Source organism: Amia ocellicauda, unplaced genomic scaffold (genome assembly GCF_036373705.1).
Source record: "Amia ocellicauda isolate fAmiCal2 unplaced genomic scaffold, fAmiCal2.hap1 HAP1_SCAFFOLD_40, whole genome shotgun sequence".
Lineage (NCBI taxonomy): Eukaryota > Metazoa > Chordata > Actinopteri > Amiiformes > Amiidae > Amia > Amia ocellicauda.
The window spans coordinates 789,871-802,727 of NW_027102973.1; the positions used below are offsets into that span (position 1 = coordinate 789,871).

Here is a 12,857-nt window from a genome sequence, read left to right on the forward strand (position 1 = left end):
TTTACTTGTACTATATTATACTATCAAGTATCAGTGTACACATACAATGTGACCTGTTACATTAATACAGAGGCCACGGAAGGCCAGATCAGTAATAGCCACTGTCCCCTGATATTACACTTTTTTACAATCACTTTGGCACTCATTTCAGAACCTTGATGTCATTTTTCAAAACTCTAGACACAAAACTCACACCCGATGATCAAAATGCACATTTTTCAATTGCTTGGATACAATACACATCAACCTCAGATCATTTGTTCATTGAACTAAAATGATACAACTTAACGTCAAAGTATTACCATTTCAAAATGCAATTCACACATTACATCTGAGATCACTGTCTATTCATTTCATTACAAAGATCTAACTATCAATTGATACAGCTGCTCAAAATGATAAGTGACTGTTGCATTACTCTTAATTCATAGTTTTATGGAAACTGACGAACAGTATTCCATGTTTCGATCATGAAAGTTTCAGGATAATGAGATCCATTGACACCAATAACCGAGGAGCATGAACCAGTTGGACTACATTATCTATGGATGTAATATTTCATCATCATTCATCATCATGTAGCACTTTTCCACACCATGTTTTCAGTGTGGAAGGAAAGTTAGAAATTCTTTCTCTAATACCTGTTTTTCTCTCTTGTATACTTAAGAAAGATAAGGTCAAGCTAGAAGGTCAGGCCAGAAGGTGGTTTGATTTCTGCTTGTTATTTACGATGAGAATCTTGGAGACAATGTCAAACAGTATGATTGAAGTGCCTGCTCCCTAATCCATGTGTTGATCTATGAACTCTGTCCTATAATGATATAAATTCTGCTTAGCTAACTTTTAAGATAACATAGTAATGACTTTCTGATTATAACCAGCTCTTTGATTTTTGTGTATAAAAGCTCTGACTGTTAAAATGAAGGCAGAGCGACTTTGGGATCTTCTTGAGTCACTGTTCCTCTCCACGCTGCGTGTATTAAAGGCATTGCAACTAACGCTCCAACCTGGTTGAAGATGATTGTTCTTCCACATCAGATTTGACATTACTGTATGTATGCAGGCCCTTGTAATTGCTTTTCCAATACTGCCAACTGGTTATTGATGATTGATTTCACATTGTGGTACGAGTATCGAGTGAAATGAGTGCTATCCACCCGAGCAACACAGTGATAACATGGAGCCGGCAGGTCATCCAGGTCACAATAGAGGTCAAGCAGTGGGAGGAGGAAGACGTGGTGGTCAAAGGAATGGAAGGGGACATGCACCCCTTCTGAGAGGTGGTCGTGGGCCTCGTCATAGAGGAGGGCTTAGGCCTCACCAGAGAGGCAGCCATGGGCCTCATTTGAGAGGTGTTGGGGGAACGTGGTAGAGGACAAGGCCACGGACCAGACAGCGGCAGCAACAGCAAATAGTGTCCAGTGAAATCCGAGAAATAGTTGTAGAACATGTTGTAAATCATGGCATGACCATGACTGAGGCAGCTACAATGATTCAATCAAACCTCAGAATCAACTCAGGATCAACTGTGGCCTCAATCATCAGAAATGTCCGTACTGAGAAGCGGCAAGTCTTCAGCATGCACTAAACATTAGGCTACTCTCAATTGTCAAATGACTGTATACTGCATACCAATGTGTAGCACAGAGTATAGTGTGCCTTTTGAAAGAAATGCAGACAGAGTGAAGCAGCTGATGACTGAGTATGTTCAGGTATGTTCAGTTTCAAGATGCCTCTTGTGAAAAATGGTTGTGAGAACCTGAACCTGAACACAGGGCTGATGGAAATTTAGAAGTACAGTAATCAATCCTTTGTTTTGCTTTTTACACTAAGCCAGGTGAGGAACACTGCAGTTGACATTTTACTGTAGTTTTGTTCGTTTTTGTAGCTAATTATTTTTGCATGGATTCAAAGAAACCTATGGTGTGATTTGATTGTATTGCATCAATACATTTCAGATTTTGTTCAATGATTCCACTGTGTCTGTAGTATTCTCTCTACTAGTCCTTTTACAGTGATGTATTTATGTGTAGTACCATAATGAAACATGTATCACATATTTTGTACTACAATATTTAATGATTGTACGAACAACTACACAGTGAAACTATCGGTATCTTCTGTGTTACTATGTTACTATGGTATTTCATGATAAATGAGTTATTTGAACCAACAAGTCTGCAAGTGCTAGGTTTCTTTAAAGATATGAATGCACAATGCAATGTTTTGAACATTGGACAGCCTGTGTTACAAGTGATGACCGTTTTGAGTTTTGTGTCTAGAGTTTTGAAAAATGACATCAAGGTTCTGAAATTAGTGACAAAGTGATTGTAAAAAACTGTATATTCATCCTATTTAATGTGCTCTTTTAAAATGTACTTTTCTTTTTTATGTTGCCATTTCTGTTCTACCAATGTTTCAGTTGTTAGCCAAAGATTGACAGAGTACATCTCATACACACAGGCCAGACAGCAAAGATTTCTTTTTGAAATTCAATTACAAATGCTGCATGAACTCATCAATACGATTAGAGCTCCTGAAAGCAATATAACTAACTCACTCTACAGCATCTCATTAGCAGTGAAAAGAAACCAAGAAAGTTGGGACAGTCGACTGTTTACCACTATGTAACATCACCTTTTCTTTTAATAACACTTATTAAGCACTTGGGCACTGAAGACACCACTTGGTTAAGTTTAGCAAGCGGGATTTTCCCCCATTCATCCATTATGCATTTCCTCAGCTGCGCAACTGCACAGGGCCTTCGTTGTCTTAATTTGCACTTCATAGTGCGCCACACATTCTCAATTCGGAGACAGGTCAGGACTGCAGGCAGGCCATGCTAGCACCCGCACTCTCTGCCTATGCAACCATGCGCTTGAAATCTGGGCAGAATGTGGTTTGGCGTTATCCTGCTGAAAAATGCAGGTACGTCCCTGGAAAAGACGATGTCTGGATGGCAGCATATGTTGCTCCAAAATGTGTACATCTCTTTCTGCAAAAATGGTGCCCTCACAGATGTGCGAGTTACATGACAGACACTCATACACACTGTCACACCCATACACACACAAACACACACTTTCACAGACAGACACACGCACACACACACACACACACACTTTCACAGACAGACAGACAGACACACACACTTTCACACACAATCACTTTCACAGACAGACACACACACACACTTTCACACAGAGACAGACACACACACACTTACATACATACATACATACATACATACAGTGAGGGAAAAAAGTATTTGATCCCCTGCTGATTTTGTACGTTTGCCCACTGACAAAGGAATGATCAGTCTATAATTTTAATGGTAGGTGTATTTTAGCAGTGAGAGACAGAATAACAACAAGAAAATCCAGAAAAACGCATTTCAAAAAAGTTATAAATTGATTTGCATGTTAATGAGGGAAATAAGTATTTGATCCCCTATCAATCAGCAAGATTTCTGGCTCCCAGGTGTCTTTCATACAGGTAACGAGCTGAGATTAGGAGCACTCTCTTAAAGGGAGTGCTCCTAATCTCAGCTCGTTACCTGTATAAAAGACACTTGTCCACAGAAGCAATCAATCAATCAGATTCCAAACTCTCCACCATGGCCAAAGAGCTGTCCAAGGATGTCAGGGACAAGATTGTAGACCTACACAAGGCTGGAATGGGCTACAAGACCATCACCAAGCAGCTTGGTGAGAAGGTGACAACAGTTGGTGCGATTATTCGCAAATGGAAGAAACACAAAATAACTGTCAGTCTCCCTCAGTCTGGGGCTCCATGCAAGATCTCACCTCGTGGAGTTTCAATGATCATGAGAACGGTGAGGAATCAGCCCAGAACTACATGGGAGGATCTTGTTAATGATCTCAAGGTAGCTGGGACCATAGTCACCAAGAAAACAATTGGTAACACACTATGCCGTGAAGGACTGAAATCCTGCAGCGCCCGCAAGGTCCCCCTGCTCAAGAAAGCACATGTACAGACCCGTCTGAAGTTTGCCAATGAACATCTGAATGATTCAGAGGAGAACTGGGTGAAAGTGGTCTCAGATGAGACCAAAATCAAGCTCTTTGCCATCAACTCAACTCGCCGTGTTTGGAGGAGGAGGAATGACCCCAAGAACACCATTCCCACCATCAAACATGGAGGTGGAAACATTATGCTTTGGGGCTGTTTTTCTGCTAAGGGGACCGGACAACTGCACCGCATCAAAGGGACGATGGACGGGGCCATGTACTGTCAAATCATGGGTGAGAACCCTAAGCCAGGGCATTGAAAATGGGTCAAATACTTATTTCCCTCATTAACATGCAAATCAATTTATAACTTTTTTGAAATGCATTTTTCTGGATTTTCTTGTTGTTATTCTGTCTCTCACTGCTAAAATACACCTACCATTAAAATTATAGACTGATAATTTCTTTGTCAGTGGGCAAACGTACAAAATCAGCAGGGGATCAATTACTTTTTTCCCCCACTGTACATACATATATATGGAAAAGAAACATTACAAGTATAAATCACAATAAGATGTAATAAAGTACAGATAAACAAAGTGTAATAAAATGTGATCTGTTTGAAAATGCAGGGACGTCACTGGAAAAGATGATGTCTGGATGGCAGCATATGTTGCTCCAAAATGTGTACATCTCTTCTGCAAAAATGGTGCCCTCACAGATGTGCGAGTTACATGACAGACAGACAGACAGACACTCACACACACTGTCACACCCACACACACACTTTCACAGAGAGACATATACACACACACACACACACACACACACACTTTCACAGAGAGACATATACACACACACACACACACACACACACACACACTTTCACACAGAGACAGGCACACACACACACACACACACACACACATACATAAATACATATGGAAAAGAAACAATACTTTTATAAATCACAATAAGATGTAATAAAGTACAGAAAAACTAAATGTAAGAAAATGTGATCTTTAATACACACAAATATGTATGGCTGGTCGGATGCGTCTTGGACTCGGGTTCCTCTTCATTACGTATAACGCTTTTGCCTTTTGCTAAAGCTTTCCGTGGAGGGGAACGTGGATCAGTTTGTACCATTTTTGGGAGGATCTGCCTTGTTGGGGCGGAGCTGTGATCCAGGTGAACAGCAGATCGGGCATAGGTGGGCATGTGGGCAGAGGAGTAGGAAGGCCGGTCAAGCAAATAAGCTTGCTAAGGTACGCAGCAGCAGCAAGCAGCCCCCCCATCCAGCCAGCCAGCCAGTCTGGCTGGCAGTGACTGAGTGGTTGACAGACGGCAAGCAACGGAATGTACGTGCTCTGTGATGTCATAGCAGTCAGCTGAGAGAGGCTCGTGATGTCATCGCTGAGCTGGCTGGCTGGCTGGCTCTGTGTGTGTGTGTGTCTGTGTCTGTCTGTTTTTCTGTTTGTCAGTCTGTCTGTCTGTCTCTCTCTCTCTCTCTCTCTCTCTCTCTCTCTCTCTCTCTCCCTCTCAATTCAATTCATTTGTATTGTCAAAGCAATTGGACATACATACATACATACATACATATATGTAGCGTAAGGTACACTTATACATTTCAATTAAAGAAGTGAATTCATAGTATCACCTTATCACGAATCCTGGAGTCTTGTAGAACTCAATTTCTGTAATAATTGGACGCAGACACCAATTCCAAAGATATAAATTGTCAAATTTATTTAAAAACAAAGACTAAATGTAGCACTACACTAATTATACAAAAGGGAAAAACTAATTAAAATTCAACTCTAGATCAACAAATCAAAGACAAATCACTTCCGTGACCAAATCAAAGACCATGGGATCCCATAGGATAACACACAAATCGTTAAACAAAAAAGGTTATAAACACATTGACTACAATACCGGTTAGTAATTCTAGGAATCACTAAGAAACAGTTGAAAGTGCTAAATTGCAGTTTCAGAAGATGAAAAAAAACTGTAACTGATGGGATATGTAGTACTTTATACTCGAGTGGTCTATGCGATTACACCCTGTTGGTGTTATTAAGAACGCCAAGTACCAGAATGCAGAGCGGGACTGTTTTTTGTGCCGTGACTTGTCGGGGGAAAAAGGCGCAGAAAAAACGGACGAGAAGGTGAAGGTAGTATGGCGGTGATGCACGCGTTGGTGAAGTGGGAAAGCGGGGTCGACAAAGACTCTTACAGCGTGATTCCCACTGCTTGCTTTCGCAATTTTGATTTATTCAGCATTGCTGATGATGACGAAGAGACGACTCGAAACTTCAGAGCAGAGTGGAGAGACACGAACAAACCTCCAAAAGGTGGATGGCCTGTCCATGAAGCGCAGATCATTATGACTGGTAACAATGTTTATTTAAAAAAAAAACATTAAAGTCTTTACATGCTATTTGATATATACAATCACAGTATATTTGAAATGAATGTTTAAGTTATTAATGTGTTGTACTTCTAACATACTCTCATAACATGGTAGGTGGTGGTGAGGGTGATAAAAACTCGTCATACTTGACTGGCATTTGTAAGAACGATTTATTGTGTGTTGTGCTTTACAATAAAATCCCCCAAATCACAAAATAAATTAAACCAGATATAATTTAACTTCAGTTTTGATTCAGTGTTGGCTGTTCATCTTAATTTGTATGGTCAAAGCACAGTATTTTTATGACAAATAAATATAATCCCCAAATATCTGTGGACATAATGCAGGGTTTTATTTATTTTATTTTTATTTTAGGAAAAGAAGGCGAACTAAGAAGAAAATTTAATGACCTAACAAAAATGCCCTGTCCTAAAATGAAGAGAGTACCTAAACCAAACAAAAAACTTCAAATTTCAGATGATAGTGACCTTGATGAACCACAGTTACCGGTGAGATAATTACTGCAAATATTAAATAAATGTATTGCAGGATTGTTTTTTTTTAATCATATTCATATATATATATATATTTTCATTTTAAACTCTCTTCCTCTCTGAATACAGCACAAAATAAGAAAGAAAACCGATGGAGCTTCAAGAATTAGATCCCGTCATATTCTACAGACATTTAAAGAGTCCAGTGAAGTTGAGCTACAGCAAAAAGTTAAGCAGCTCGAAAAGGAAAACACAAGACTTAAAAATGATAACCAATGTCTTCGAAACCGTATGGTTGATGGTAAGTTTTTTTATTTATAGCAAATAATTCCTTACCTTGATAAATGTTATTCTTCAGTAATTTAGATTCCAGAGTAATGTATTATAGTTGATCATACTGAAGTAATCTAGAACCACAATACAGACTCTTAATGTGCACTGTCTAATAGTTTAATAATACTGATTATTAAATAAAGTTTTTCAACATAACTTCATAATCCTACATTAATGACTATATGCATTACATTAGACCTGGTAATTCTTGTATTTTATCTTTTTTATTTTTTTTGTAGCTAATGTTAATGACCCACAAAAAGGTCAGTTTGCCAATAACATAGAGCAAGTCTCTCAAGTATAATTGCAGGCATTGATGGTTTTGTTTTCACTTTGTATTAAATATATTACTAGAAATGATTATCATTTAATACTAAGGTTTTTTTCTCCAGAGATTCCAGACCTTTTGGACAATCTGAAAAAAATTGTAACAAAAGCCACATTTATCAGCAATGAAGACAAAAGTGTGTCACCATCAAGTGGTTCTGACAGCCCCACAGCAAATTGTTCTGAATCTGACAAAGAATCACCAAAACAGGTATAACACTCTTGGTCTACAATATTACAAAGACAAGGTAAAAATATATATATTGAAAACAAATATTGGTTGTAAACAATCTAATGATGCTACATTATCAGTTATATTCATAGTTATAGTTGATAATAAGAATGTAATTGAATTATGGGTGTCACAGATTCACTGACTTTATTATGTCTGTAAATTAATAAACTTAGAATTGAGACATACTGTGGTCTTTAATAACACATTTCTGTAACAAAATCACAGCCTTACTGATAATGTATTCCACTTAACATAATATAAGAATAGTTTGGGGATAAACTTGTTTTTTATTTACCATTGTCTTTTAGGTGGAAATATTCCCAGGCACTGGAGTTTACATTGACAAACTGTCCTGGATCCTTGCAGAGAGGTGCAGCACGAATACGTCATATGCAAGAACCCTGACGGTTGCTGTCTTTGACTTTCCAACATTATTAAAGAGCAATCTTCGTGGTGGTGGCAGCAAGAGAGATCCAACTTCGGAGAAAAAGACACCTCTGGATCGCTTAAAGGTGGAAGCCATATATGGTATGTAAATGCTGTTGTACAAAATTTCTAACTCTCCTTTTTAACTGTATAGAACACAAAGGGTTAGCATTTGAAATGTTCCTTTGGCCTTTGTTTTAGTTTCAGAGACTAGAGTTAATTTATTAATAAATAATAATACCTTACATGTAGCAGCTGGAAAGATCCCAAAGTGCTCTACAGACTCACTTCACCCACCACCCTCTGGGGTGCAGCCATTTTGTACCAGCAGATTACTACACAGCAGTAAAGGTGGAGCCATAACAAATTTGTTAGACCTGATTGAGGGAAGCCTGACTTAGAATTCAGCCACGTCACTCTTTCAACAACACCTTGTAAATCACCTTGGATTAATGCTTCAGACATATTAATACATAATAATAATGAATAGTGCCATGGGATCCTTGACAATATAAACTTTCATGTCTCATTTAAATTTGACTTTTGAGCAAATACTTCACATTTCAGTCCAGTTGTGCCACATCAATGTAATGCTTAAGCAAGGTATTAATGGAGAAAAGACTGCCTTTGCATAGCTGCTTCGCCAAGTACAGATTTTACTATGAACTAGTGTAAGACAAGTTTAAGAGCATACACCAAAACGTTTAAATACACCCACACACAAAAATGTTGATTTACTGTGGCAATATGTAACTAATGAACCCTTCTCAAAGATATGTGGTATGTTTATTAAAAGATTTTTATATATCTATGTGCAAGTCATTAAATCTATGTGATACATGTTTTTTAGGGGCTACCTTGAAAAAATTGCCCAGTACCCCAAAGAGTGTAATTGGTGGTGCAATTAACAGCAAGATAAATGAACTACGACACAGAATGAAACCAGAGTGAAGATTTGAAGAACCAGATCTGTATTTTTTGTTTTGTTTTCAACAGGGTTGGGGTCAATTCCAATTCAATTTTTAATTCCCTTTTCAATTCAATTCCAATAAAGAATATTCTGTGAATGCAAAAAGTAATTGCAATTTTGAATTGATTTGTAGGAGGAATTGGAATTGAAAAACAGGAATTGACCCCAACCATGGTTTTCAGTGAGTGTTGTACAAATTGATAGGTCAGGGTTTCTGTAAAAACTTAATAGAGGCCAGCAGGCGTGCACGATCTGGGAAAAACTGCTCCACTACAACAGACCTCTTTCCCTTCGTTTTCTCTAAAAACCTCCTGATATCCTTCACTGCAGCTCTGACTCACCGAGGACGAGGAGGCGAGAGAGGAATCCGTGAAGCCGCCCTCACTGTCACTCCGAGCCGCGATGCTCCAGCGTGTAGCCGGACCTTTCCCCACCAAGCCGCTCGCTACCCCAGCTTCACTACTGTGCCACCACTTCTTTTACTGCCACTATTTACCAACACCGTCCGTGCTCCCTCCCAGCACCTTCTTAGTGCGTTTTTTCCACCCGGCGCCTCGGCTTGTACCGCCGAGCCTGGCCCTGCCTCCTCCTCGGCTACACCCTGTGTGTCTGTCCGCCCGTCTGCTGGCTGCTGAGGTTGTTCCTCGTCACTAACCAGCGCCCCGTGCACCGCCTCAACACCATCTCCCCCCGGCGTCTCGGTCGTCACTATCCCCCGCTGCCTCGACCCCGTCCCCCAGCTGTGCGTCATCGCCTCCGGGCAGCTCTTCCCCCGTCACGGCATCAGTGGTACCATCGGTCCGACCGGCGACTGTCTCCTCCGCCGGGGCTCGATCTCTGTCTGCCCGCTGCAGCTGTGGCTGCGGGCCGGTGTCTCTATTCCTCCCCGCGTCGCCCCGCTCCTCCTCCCGCTCCCTGTCCTGCTCGGGACAGTTCCTCACGACATGCCCCTCGCTCCCACACCTGAAACACTTCATGGACTCCGAAGTAGCGAACACGACGTAGTCGGTATTGTCGATCTTAAATTTAAAAATGACATTAAGATCCTCATTGATGTTATTGAGGATCATATACAGCTGCCTTCGGAAGGACATGACGTGTTTCAGTTGCGGGGCTTTGCAGCCCAGCGGGACCCTCTTAATGCCGGACATCAGCTGCCCGAGCCGGTGCGGATGAACGGAGGGACGTTAGACAGCGTTACCTTCCGGGCAGGAGCAGCGAGCGGCAACACCGGGGTGAAAGTGTCGTCTAACACTGTGCCATTAGCCACTAGCTGATTGACCAGATCAGTGGTTTTTAAGAAGATAACAATGGCAGCAGACTTGATATTTTCACACCCTGCTACCTCCCCAACCGCTAACACACACTGCTCTAGGGGGCAGAACTGCACCGGAGCGATCTTGACTCCATGGCGTCGGGTCAGTTTTTCAAAAGACGCATTCAGGGGGTCCGACCCCCCGACCCGGGAAGAACTACCGGTACTCCCCCCTCCCCTCCCCTGTTCCCCCACAATAAGAAAAGCACTGAAAACAGAAGACAAAATAAACAAACTGAAAAAAGTAAAGCAACAAAAAAACGCAGCCAAAAGGACAGAGCTCTCAGCAGCACTCCCGCTCACTGCAGACCCCTCCCACACACTCCCAGCTGAGAGAGAGAGAGAGAGCGAGAGAGAGAGAGAGAGAGAGTGTTAGTGTCTGTCTCTCTCTCTCTCTCTGTAGATGCATCATAGGGAACATATGTAACAATCTCTCTTTTTGTTTACCAAAAATGAGAATGAACGTATTTCAAGTGGGTGTTGCCTTGGTTGGAAACGTTTTAAGATTATTTATGAAGTGTAAAGTGGATTTGTCTCAGTTCTCCGTAGTTTTCAATGTATGTGCCATTCAGTAGCGTTCATGTTACAGATGTGCCCTATGCAGTGGTAGGGTCAATAAAATGTCAGTAAAACTTTATTTTAGCAATTATGGAGGGGAAGAACTGCAAATAGAGGGTCCCCACTAATTATCTAACTTACCAACAACGTTTCAAATTAGGTCTTGCGAAGCTGCCAAATAATGCTGTATAATCGTATGTGTCTTCATACACCGGCTGCTATAGTCTGATAGCTTTGATTATATATATATATTTTCTCGTGAACCACAAATGCTATTTGCTTGATTTTTACAGAGTATGTTATAAATACCATTGTTATGAAGCCTGACAAATTGTATGCTGTAATTATGAATATTTTCAAATCATTTGTTTGTTTTTCCTAACATGTTACAAATGTTCCCTATGTGAAAGATGCATTATATCTTAATAACGTCTAAACAATTAAAGATATACAGATTATTATTTTCGGTAAAGTTATAACACATTGCTATTAACTATGTGTGTCAGTAAAATTTTAAAAAATCCTAACAATTTTTTATTGATCCTGCAAAATAAGTGTTTAGGGAACATTTGTAACATAGTTAGGGTTAGCCACTGGGTAAGGGTTACATCTTCAGCAGTAAGTTTATTCATGTTAATTATTCTCATCAATGTTAAAGAACAATAAGTTCTATCATGTGTGTCGATAAAATGCTGATATTCCATAACGTTTGCTTGTGTATTCTGCAAAACACATATTTAGGGAACATTTGTAACATTAGGGTTACGATTTGCCATAGACGCGGAATGAGTTTGATTGTGATGTTAAATGGGGTTTAAAGACGCAGTCGCCTCAGTGCTGATTACTATTGCTGTGTTTCTCCACTTCTACTCCATGCTTGGGAACGCCCACATCCAGTGACGTCAAAACCGGTGGAAAAGCGGGCCGGTTCAAAAAAGATCAGCTGGATCCCAGGCTGAGCAGCAGCTCCGGCTCCAGCACCGGCACCATGTCGCTGGAAAGCGCTAAGTGAGCTCACAGTGAGCTCAGTGTAATGTCTGCTCTGGTGAGCTCACAGTGTGACCTAGTCGTGAGTTCACGTCTTCACTGGGTAGTCCTTGACAACTTAATTGACTCAATTCTTGGGCTTAATTGGTCAAAATGACCATTGGTTGAAGGTACTCAGGGACTGATGTGTAGAGAGACTTATTAAACCTGCAGGATTGTGGTTTTCCCAGAACAGAATTAACCAGTGTAGCGTTATGTTGGGTGTATTCTGATAAGAGCATTTTAGCTCTGAGCTGAAGCACTGATCTAAAGAAGACCTCTCCCCCCCAAATTTATCAGATTTCCTTAACTCATCAGCATGTGAACTGGTTTACATCAAAGTGACAGTCTTGGGAGGATGGCACCAAGAATGGGCCAAATAGCTTGGAATCCCTGCTGTGAGATGTCTGGGGAAGGGGGCCTGTAGGAAATAAAAACTCTTTGAAATGGACGAGAGCCGAAATCCCGACACAGAGCTACGAACCCGTGCCAACCGGCATTTCCAAAAGATGGCATGGATTGACATCAGTCATAAATCAAGCCCCCCTTAATCGTTTGACTTAATGACTTAAATGACTTAATCGTTTCTCCAGATAGGCAGGAATTGTTTCTGTTAACGAGCGATTGACACTAGGTAAATGACGACCGTGGGATCGCATCTTCCTAGTGCACATCAAAGACGGACATCTGCTTTGGATCCATCACCTCTTCACGGGAGGACAGATCATAAAACGGACCCGGACCTGTATCTTCTGATTGGATGAACGGCCATAAGATGTTACGTCA

At 40.7% G+C, this 12,857-nt stretch overlaps 1 non-coding gene across 1 annotated transcript; it reads left to right on the forward strand.

Moving 5' to 3' along the window:
- The first annotated feature begins 5,033 nt into the window (after positions 1 to 5,033).
- LOC136734564 (U5 spliceosomal RNA) lies at positions 5,034 to 5,148 on the forward strand. Its single transcript, XR_010810540.1, has one exon. It is a non-coding gene; the product is annotated as a U5 spliceosomal RNA (small nuclear RNA).
- Positions 5,149 to 12,857: the final 7,709 nt, after the last annotated feature.